Source organism: Meleagris gallopavo, chromosome 4 (assembly GCF_000146605.3).
Source record: "Meleagris gallopavo isolate NT-WF06-2002-E0010 breed Aviagen turkey brand Nicholas breeding stock chromosome 4, Turkey_5.1, whole genome shotgun sequence".
NCBI lineage: Eukaryota > Metazoa > Chordata > Aves > Galliformes > Phasianidae > Meleagris > Meleagris gallopavo.
This window is the reverse complement of record NC_015014.2, coordinates 3750602-3760668: the sequence shown is the minus strand read 5'-3', so window position 1 is coordinate 3760668 and position 10067 is coordinate 3750602. Positions and strand designations below refer to the sequence as shown.

Below are 10067 nucleotides of genomic sequence, written 5' to 3'. Positions count from 1 at the left end.
CACCCGAATGTGCCGGGAGCCGTTTCCCAGCGGGGCTCGGGTGGTTTTGTAACAGTTATAAGGAGGAGGTGTTGGGGAAAGCTGAGCTTGAGATTTCCCGCGTTTGGTGCTTTTGCGGCGGTCTGTGTGGAGGCACGAGCGGGGCTGGTCTTCTGTTGTCCCCTAGCCTGCTGGGGGCTCGGGATGCTCTTCCAGTCGATGATGGAGAAAATGAAAATCGGAGCCCTGTGGGAAAATGCTGCTTCTTTAAAGTAAGCCACTAAGAGTAAAATTCTACACTGTGTTGTTAATAGAAAAGCGTCCTCCAAAGCACTCTACAGCTCTTAAGAGTGGAGTTCGCTTTTTAAGGCAAGCACTCCCGCGTTTTTCCCACTGTTTCCCCTTGCCCCCACAAGCTGATTCACTGACAGCACGTCCTCCTCGCTCAGCTGCACACCATTACTGCGCTGCTTCGTTTGTCCAGGTAGACTGTGTGAAATGAGAGGGACTTCCAGCTCAATACATAGCAGAAGCAGCTGTTAGATGCTGCTACTTTAAAATGACTTACGTTATTATTACTTATATTTGGAACAGTTGCTGGGGAAGGTGTGTTTGACGAGAGAGAAACGAGGGAGATTCTCCAGATATTGATCACGTTGATCTGTCAGAAACAGCAGGCGCTTCCTAGCCTCATCTGTACAGGCTGTGTCCTGTCTCCGTCCAACCTCTGACCTTTCAACTAGGCTTCTCATGAGTATCTAACGTGTAGCTAAGCCTTGATATCTCTCTGAGGGTTGCCTTTGCAGCATCCCCAACTTCCCCTCCCTTAAGGACAGGGCTGCTGTAGGGAGGGACACATCACGTGGATTAGGGCACCCTGGTCTGAAAATGGCGATGACCTTCAATCAGCATTAAGTGATATTCAGTTCAAACTCATATTCTTGAAGTGAAAAGCAGTAAAGGCTTCCAAGTGAGAGGTAGTCTGTAAACAGTTAAAAGGAAAGAGTGCATAGACCGTTGCCAACCCCTCCGGCTATCCAGACATTAGCTACTCTGTGCTAACGTTTGTAAAGATTCATTTGAACAGTCAAGTCCAAGTCTCTGTAACACGTGCATCACATGTTTGTTGTCATTTTGATATACCATAGAAGTGATTTTTGTATGCTCACTCACTGGAGAAACTTTAAAATGTTTTACCTTTTCATGGTAGAATTTGTACTTCTTTTGCAAGCAGCTTTCCTTCAGGTAAGTATATATGGCATACCACTACCTGACATTAGGCAAAGCACAGGCAGATATTTTTTTACATAAAGTTGTCTTTTCCTGAGTATAGGTGGAATATAAGACAAGAATTACACTGAGAGAGAGGATCAGAAGCACAGGAGATAAAATAATGGGCAGCAGCTAGAAAATTGATGGGTAAAGTTGGATGATAACAACAGGAGAAGATAATTGGGCACTCCTTTCAAAGGACTAAGGGATTAATTAGCATTCTCTTCAAGACTGGTAACTGAATCCAACTTCTGAATCCTACCTTCCCTTTGAATGCCAACACATAACTGTATACTTCAGTGAAAGATGATGTTTGCTGCTAGCCCTTGAAAAAAAGATCTTGAATACTGTCAGTATAAAATGTTAAATAAAGTTTATCAATCACAAGATTTCATGGTTATAGATGGTAATGCTGGCTTCAATCTCATTATCTCTATGGCTTGGGATCATATCTCTTCCATAGAATCATAGAATCATAGAATGACCTGGTTGAAAAGGACCACAATGATCATCTCATTTCAACTCCCTGCTATGTGCAGGGTGCCAACCAGCAGCCCATGCTGCCCAGAGCCACATCCAGCCTGGCCTTGAATGCCTTCAGGGATGGGGCATCCACAGCCTCCTTGGGCAACCTGTTCCAGTGCCTCATCACCCTCTGTGTGAAACCAAAAATGCATTGATGGTTGTAAATCTCTACTGTGCTATGTGAAGACGTGCAGAATGCTGAGTAGAATGATGAGAAAAATGAAAATTATTTTTTTAACTTAGAGCTGTCAGATAATATTTAACATCAACATTTCTAATCACATTTTGTGTTTTTACAAAACACAATGTTGTTTTGTAACAATTTGTTACAATGTTTGTAATTTTGTGTTCCTCAGATCCACCCATCCTGATGATCCTGAGGAATTATTTCACTAAACAGACAAGAACAGCGATAGAACATCTACTTCAAAAGCGTTTGGTAAGCCAAATAATCAAGTCCAATGGCACATGTCATTATGGCAAGTTCTAGAGTTTTCTCAGTTCCTTTATACGAAGTTAAGAGGCAGTATATGAGCTGAGCAACAAATGAAAGCAAAAATTTGAAAAACTTGCTCAAGGGGAAAAAAAAGTTGGTAAGGAGATGCTCAAAGGGTTAGGTTTTGATACATTGTTTAGACATCAGTAATGCATTTTTTTTTTTAACCACAAATTTCATTGGGATTATTATCTCGTGGTTTTACTGGCTGTGTATGTGTTTGACAGCCACCAGCACATAGGGTGATTTTTTTCTGACTGGAGTATAGAATCAGAAGATGACTATTATGTTTGCCTCCTTCCTCAACTGTGGATGTGGAGGCTCTACTTTCTCTAGACAAAGCACATCTACTTGAAAGTTACGATTAGATGGGGAAATGATGTACTTTCTGTCATCATTTCGTGACCTGTGCTTGGAAACTAAATCCTACTCAAAAATGAAACCCCCTTCCTTAACTTCTGCAGAGTGGGGAAATCAGTTTCCCTGCCTGTTTGTGCTCAGCTGCATTTCCTGCCTGGGGGATGCCTGTGCTCCGGAAGGAGATGCTGTGAGTTGTTCTCCAGACAGAAGGAATGCTCACCAGTTGGGGTGGTAACTCGACACTGGACAGATGTGCTCAAGGAAAGGAAATGGGGGGTGGCTCAGATTAGGTTAAACCTTCTTTGCCCTTTTTTTCTTTTTTTCTTTTTTTTTTTTGTGAGAGTGAGAGGGAGGTTTTCCACATAAGTTGTAGAGATGCAGAAGGTACCTTTTGTTTAATTTTAAGCTGGGAAGAAAGTTCACCATGTCCTTGGTACAAGACAGAATTGGAATGAACAGTGCAAGAGACAAACATTTGCTGGTAGACCTTCAGTCTTTCTTACTTCTCTGGCATGTATCTAAAGGATTGATTTCGTTTAATACAATGAAAGTAATACCAGCCATGCACCTGAATAATCACCAGTCTCTCCCAGATAAATGATGTTTTTAATGATTACATACTGAACTTTCTTTAAAACACATACTTTTACGAACGTCTAGTTGCACTTATTTTTCAGTTGCTTTCCAAGCTCAAGAAGCTCAAGAAGCAAAAATGAGTTTAAAATTTAGCTAGAAAGTATATATATAAAATTTTTAGAGGAAAGCAAGGAGGGGAACTCTCAAGAAGCAGTGCCTATGATCCCTACCAGAGTGACCACATGTTCTGTTTCAGCCCTGAGAAGCGGCTGATCAGTCAGATTCTTTTCTGTCACTAGTCATAATTTCAGAGCTTTTTTTAATTTAGAGAGACATTTATGTTGTCATGAATTAATGATATTTAAGAAAAAATGCAATGGTTGCTTTATGGCTAAATGGCTTTATATGCCATTTAACATTCAAGTAAGCCTTACATATTGGGACCCTTCATAGAAGTCAGCAGGAGAATTCTTTAAAAAGTATTTCTCATGTTGCAAGGAAAACTCTTATTTGTAATCATGCAAATAATGAGAACAAGGTTACCCTTTGTGCTAAAAGCACTTAGGAAGGACAGTTGCTTACTGCAATCTTTAATATAGACGTTAGTGTATGAAAAAGAAATGTAGATATATTCTTGTTCTGAAGTCGGTTATAGAGCTTCGTATGTGATGGGAAAAATCATTATTTTAATCATGGTGCGTCCAGCTATTTGTACTAATTTCAGCAAGCCTTTCAGATAGTAAGACTCAATTTCCTGGAGATAGTTTTCTACATAACTGGTCTTCTGTTTGGGAGCTGGGCAGCCATTAGCCAAAGCAATACTTTAATGCAGGTAGGTTAGGAAATGCTTGGCAAATTTCTATAGAGATTAGATGGGTAATTACTTGAATTTCAAATGACACTCAGCCCTTTGCTTATTTATACATTTGACTTCAGCTAGTAAATTTCCTTTTAGTTTCAGTAGAATTGTTCAGTGTTGCTTGCTATTTATCATTAGACATATGGTGCCGCATAGAGCAGTTCTGTAGGAAGAAAGAGCTCATGTTCCCATGATGGGGTCTGGTGTGGTGTTTTACTATTCTGAATTGTTCTCTTCCTTAATCTCAGCATTAACCCTCTGCCAGCCCAGTCACTGACTTGCAGGGGAAATGTGCACTTTAGGCATGAGTTTTCCCATGAGGGTTTGGACCTTCCTAGGCCAAACCCTTTGAACTTTGCCTCCTGGCAAAAAGATTACAGCTCTGTCTTGCCCTTCATCAACAGCTAGGCTGTGGTTTTTTTGTAATTTCCCTGTCTGAATTATTTCTTTATCTGTTGTGGTCAGAAAGGTCAGCCTTTCTGTTGCTGATGCAGCTGGTGAGAACTGCAAAAGCACAGAAGTTATGTATGATTTTTTTTTACTTTTTCACCCTTCAGGCAAGCTGAAAAACAGGAATTCCAATCTTATAGTCAAATAAAAGACAAATAAGAAAACAAATGGAAAGGAACAGAGGCAAAAAAGTCAAACTTTTGTTTAGGAAAATGTTGAATTCCTCACTGAATTCCTACATTGTTTGTCCCTGTGCTGCCATGCAGGAAATGGCAGTGTTTTCCAGCTGCATATTATACAGCTTTGTGTTTTGAAATGTTTTGCAGTTCTTGTTTTTAATGAGGATACTGGCACCTTTGTGGTAACTAGCCTCAGGTATTCCATAGATATTTTATACTTCTAATAACAGATTTTCCAAGGAACAAGCTTTATGTTATAGACTTGTGATACCTGGCTATGCCAGCATCTTTTTTTAATTATGAGAAGTTGTCAGTGCTTTAATTGTTGCACTAGCCAGATACCTTCCCTGGTCAGTGCTTGCTGCTGGCCTTGTTCTCTACTAGCCCTACCATTTCTCCTCCTGTTGAAGCTCACTGATAGGGAAGGTGGGAAATTTTCAGGTAAAAGTACTAATACAAGACAGAGCGTTGTCTAGCACTGGCTACTTTTGAAAGGTGATATTGATTTGCACTGGTTTTGCTTATGTGTATTAAATAATAATAACCTTTTATGCGAATAAAAAGCACAAAAACAAAGCTTAAAGTAAATTGAGTTGATCTCAGCATTCACCACCAGGATACTCGTGTTAAGCTCTCTAAAGAGATCTTGAGAATTTTGTAATCAGTACCATAATTGCTCAAAAATAGATGAATTCGGGATACAAAACAGCAGCAAAAAAAAAAAACCAACAACAAACCAGACCAAAACAAAAATGACTGCTACCACCACCACCAACAAAAAAAACCCACCAAGGACCTCAGACAAAATACGTGTTTCGTGGAAGAGGGGTTACAGTAGGTTAAATGCATAACCTACCCGCATGGCAGGAAGTGCAGTTTATGAGGTGTATTGCATCATAGCTTTAGAAACTCTCAGTTGAATTTGGCAGTGTTTTTATTTGCTTTTGAGTCTAGTAAATATTTTTAGCTTGCAAATTTCTACAAAATAGCTGTCAAATTCTCTCTTTCCAGAGACCATAAGAAACTCTATCTTACGATGTCTGGGATTCTATAAAGTCTATTTTGCAAAGGGATGTGGTCCCTGTCCTTTCCAACTTCTTTCTACTACCTTGTTTCAATCCTTTAAAAACACAAAGGTAATGTTAGTATGGATACAGAGGTGAATATACTCATGTATCAGATCTGCAGGATTTCCTTCTTTATGAGGAATTTTTCGTTTAGATGATAATCAGTTCTGTGGGGTTGCGTGTCCTGCCTTCACAATTTTTGAACACTCCTTTTTATTTGGCAGTAATTTACATATTCAGGATTTGATTGGTAATTTATAGCTAACAACATTTGTATTACGTTTCAGATTTGATATAATGAGGTGTAAGAGTACAGTGAGGTGGGTATATCCCAGAAAACACGTTAGTTGATCAATTCAAGCTTCTGACCTTCAAGCCGATACAAATAAATATGCGCACAGAATCAAAGAGTAATTAAAAATTTCCTCAAATTTCTTAACTATGTAAGTTTGCCTAAATAATCTTGTAGCTTTGATTAGTGAGCTAATAGCACTCAAAGTGTTGCTGAATTGTGAGAGGTTGTGTAAGACAGTCTCATTTGTTTTCTGCTTTATACACAGAATATAATATACACACAAAAACTTGATTGAAATGCTCATGAAAACAGCTATTGCTTAAGTGCTTTGAAGAAGAGACCTACAGTGAGAAGAAATTAGAAGGAATGCTACAAGTATATCCCTCTGAGGACTGGCTTTAGTGCACTTCTGAAAACATTTGGGTGCCTTTGTGCATATATATGCATGCTAAAGCTGTTTTTTGCCTTCTTTTTTTTCTTTTTTTCCAATGAGCCACTAATGTAAGGAGTGGACAGAGGGCTTAGAGGATGTAATGTGATTTATACCTTCGCTCTTAAAATAATAGATGAGTTCAACAGGTTTCCAGCATGGTACATACTGGAAGGAAAAATGCCAGTGTGACTGTCACAGCTTAAATATATATTATAGCCCTTATAGGTAGTAAAGCATGGATTTTAATTTTTACAGTGAGCAAATGAAGTATGGTAACCAGTCAGGTACCCCTGGCTAGTTTATAGCCCTTGCATACAGCCAGCATGAAGGTAGCTGTGCAATGTCCTGGGACTGCTTTAGCCCTTGCCTTATTCAGTTTTGGGTTAAACTGTCTTTAAAAGCCTCCAGGGAGATGTCATAGCAACAGATGGGGATTAATGGGACGCAGGACTGTTAAGGAAACTGGGTGAGTAGTGAAGTGGCAGAGGCAGCTATCAGTAGTTGTGCCATTTCTGTGCTGTGTGAATCCCAAGCTGTCTCACAGGGGCTTAGTAACCAACCCCCTGCCTTTCCCATGTCCCTCCCTGCGTTGTGTCACTGCTACGAGGCTGCTTTAGCAGACAGCCACTGAATATGCAATCACAGAACATCATATTTGCAAAGTCATCGTTTGAAGAATTTTGAGCTTGGATTCAACACGGCTGCAATTACTTGCAGGATTTTTCTTTCCCTTTCACAGCATTTGCAGCGAAAGAAAGAAATGCAAAGTGCTTGCACACCCATCTCATGTTCTAGATAAAGATTATGCTCATAGGCTTATTCGTTATCTACAGATTTCCAGTGTAGAAAGCCTGGGAGGGTCTCAGCCTGCTGTTACTGCAGCTGTTGGGAGCTGCCCATCTGGATCTTCACAGAGTTAGCCCTGCAGACACGAGCTTGTGCTGCACTCCCTGTGGCAAAGGCAAATGGCTCTTTGCTTCTGACTTTTTGGGAGAAGCTGGCCAGAGATGTGGGCCAGCACTGGCCATGCATTTTTTGCAGCCCCTTTCTAGTTGTTTTCACTGTCACGATGGAGAATGTTGGATGAAAAGTCGTTTCTGTTGTTGGCAGTGCCGTATCTGTACCATGTTTAGGTGTGCTAGCTCAGGTATCCGTAGTGGCATAGCTGGGACAGTGAAATAACCATTCTCCTGAGCATTTCCTTAAGTCCTCTGGTATGTCTGCAACCTGTTTGTAGGGCCAAGCTACCATGGTGACAGGGGTAGCCCTTCTTGAGCTGGTTGATTTGAGGCCAGCAGTGAATCAGTACTAATTTCATCCTGACTAAACAGGATTAAATACTGAATACTTAAAGAGTTAAATTATATGAGGGGTATTTATTAGAATGTGTGAAGATCACAAGCTACAGCTATTATTATCTATTGTCCATCACTGGCATGCAGCAGAATAATTAGACCAGGATCTATTCCTATATGATAATTACTATAGTTTCCACACCAGCATCAGGGATTAAAGCCTTTAAATACAGTATAAAATCTGTTTCAAAATGCAAACAGAAATCAACTGCAGTCATCTTTGGAAGGCACCGACCAAACGTGCTATTCCATGTGACATTGTTCAAGGACTTAATATGTGTTTATTGGAACCTTTTATTTTAATCTCAGCAGCAAGAAACTCAGTTGATGGTTTTATTAATAAAGATAATACTATATACTTTTTAGAATAATAAATACACTGGAAAAACATTTTAATCAGCTTAGTTTGTCTGGATAGATCTGAGACAAACCCAAATAGAAAGCTGAGGTTTAGATTCAAAAATAAGTTTCAGTGACTGACTGTATTTCCAGAAATACTGCTGCACTTTTTAATGCAGAATCTTTACGTCTGTCACATGGAAAGCTGCTTAATAGAATTTAGCAGCTTACTGCTAGCTGGTTGAAATACATTATTTTCAGCATTTGTTGCAGTTGTTACACATTAACTAACAGTGTACTAACAGCTAAGTAAATGTTTGGCAACTGATTAGAACCTCTAAATGAGGTCATAACATGCAGAGTGGTTCGGAGGCCTTTTGCAATTCCTGTGTGTCTTAGTGGATATCGTAGCTACCAAACATTCTTCACAGCTTGTAGGCTGTCATCCAGAGGTTCATTTGAATGTATGCATATCTTGAGCCATGAAGCAGATCTATCAGCTTCACTAAAGCTGCTCACCTGCTTAAAATTCTGCAAAAGAAAAAACAGAAGTAAATAAAAATTCTTCACTGGGCCAACTAAGAATTTGCTCCGAAAGTTTCAGTGTGACAAGCTGGAGGACCATTGAAAACATCTGTATCCAGCATGCTAAGCAGCTACTCTATATTTTGTGTGTTCAGCAGTTGATTTCTTCTCTGAGATGTGTTGTTTTCTGTTTGCAGCTCATGAGATGTTCCTAAATACATTAGATGTATTGTTTTTCGAATCCTTTTCTTGATAACTGCGTGCGTATCAACCGCATCCTTTTGGTTGATGCGATGCAAGCAGAACTGTGAAAGTGAGGATGTTGGGTCAGTATGCATACTTATACTGTGGCAGCTTTAATTAGTAGCCAGTTTTAGTATTTGCTATCATTTGGATTGATGGATTGGCTGTGCTACAGTGGCCACTAACTGAAGTGGCATGGTAAAGAGAAATGCGAAAAAGAAAAGCACGTTCTTTAGTGAGATGTTTTATAGGGAAAATATCTTCTGTGGCATTTCTTTGCAAGCAGAGGGAAGGGTCTCAAAGTCTTTGGGCACTGGTGGCCATTTCTTAATATTGAGCAAACTTGAAACAAAAATGTGAGTTAGTTGGACATTTCCTCTCCTTGTTGGAGATTCCTCTCCTTGTGAGTGGGGGAGGCCACTAGGAAATACTAGTATAAAACATGGAAAGGAAAAGTATTCTCTTGAATCTTAGTTGAAATACTGTTGGTTTAGTCAGAGTTTCACTGTCTCATCTGTTATCAAGGAGGAAATCCTGTCTTTGCTTTACTGCTCCTGAAAGGCAGTCTTATCAACCAACCATTCTTTACATTTGGCTCACCTAAATTTCTTCCTCTTCTGGTATCTGGTGAAGCTATTAGCTTTGAAAGGAGCAGGTGGAGCCAGCCTGTGCTCAGCACTCTTACATACTGCAGGATATCTTCTTTGTGTGAAGGCAGAAAAGATTAATCTCGGGCATCTAAGATCCAACTGGTTTCAGTTTTCAAATTCTCAGAGCCAAGTGGTTCATTTGATTTTTATTCGGCTTTTTTAAGATGAATCCTTCAAAGATTAATCTTTATCAGAGGCTGATAAAAAAGGGGCCAAGTTTTGAATTTGTTCAGGATTCCACTTACAGAAGGTACAGTCACTGCATAGAAGTGACCCTGTGTTCACTTATGTCAAGCAACACTATGGGCTTAATTAGAACACTAGTAGTAGCTCTAGGTATGCAAAACTGGCAGCTAAACATCTTGAGCTGGAATGACTTTGAGATTTTAATTAATTTATAGATTTTGTTAAATCAAGTTTTATCTTTCAATGAAGATATGGAATAATGACAATTAAAAAAAAAA

General features: G+C 39.5%; 1 long non-coding RNA gene across 1 annotated transcript in view; it reads left to right on the top strand.

The window, feature by feature from the left end:
* The first annotated feature begins 6 nt into the window (after positions 1–6).
* The window catches only part of LOC116216529, a 76703-nt gene continuing 66642 nt past the window's right edge, over positions 7–10067 (top strand). Inside the window, exons 1-2 of the long non-coding RNA XR_004159439.1 lie at positions 7–251; positions 2133–2215. This is a non-coding gene — a long non-coding RNA (uncharacterized LOC116216529). The remainder of the gene's footprint in view (positions 252–2132; positions 2216–10067) is intronic.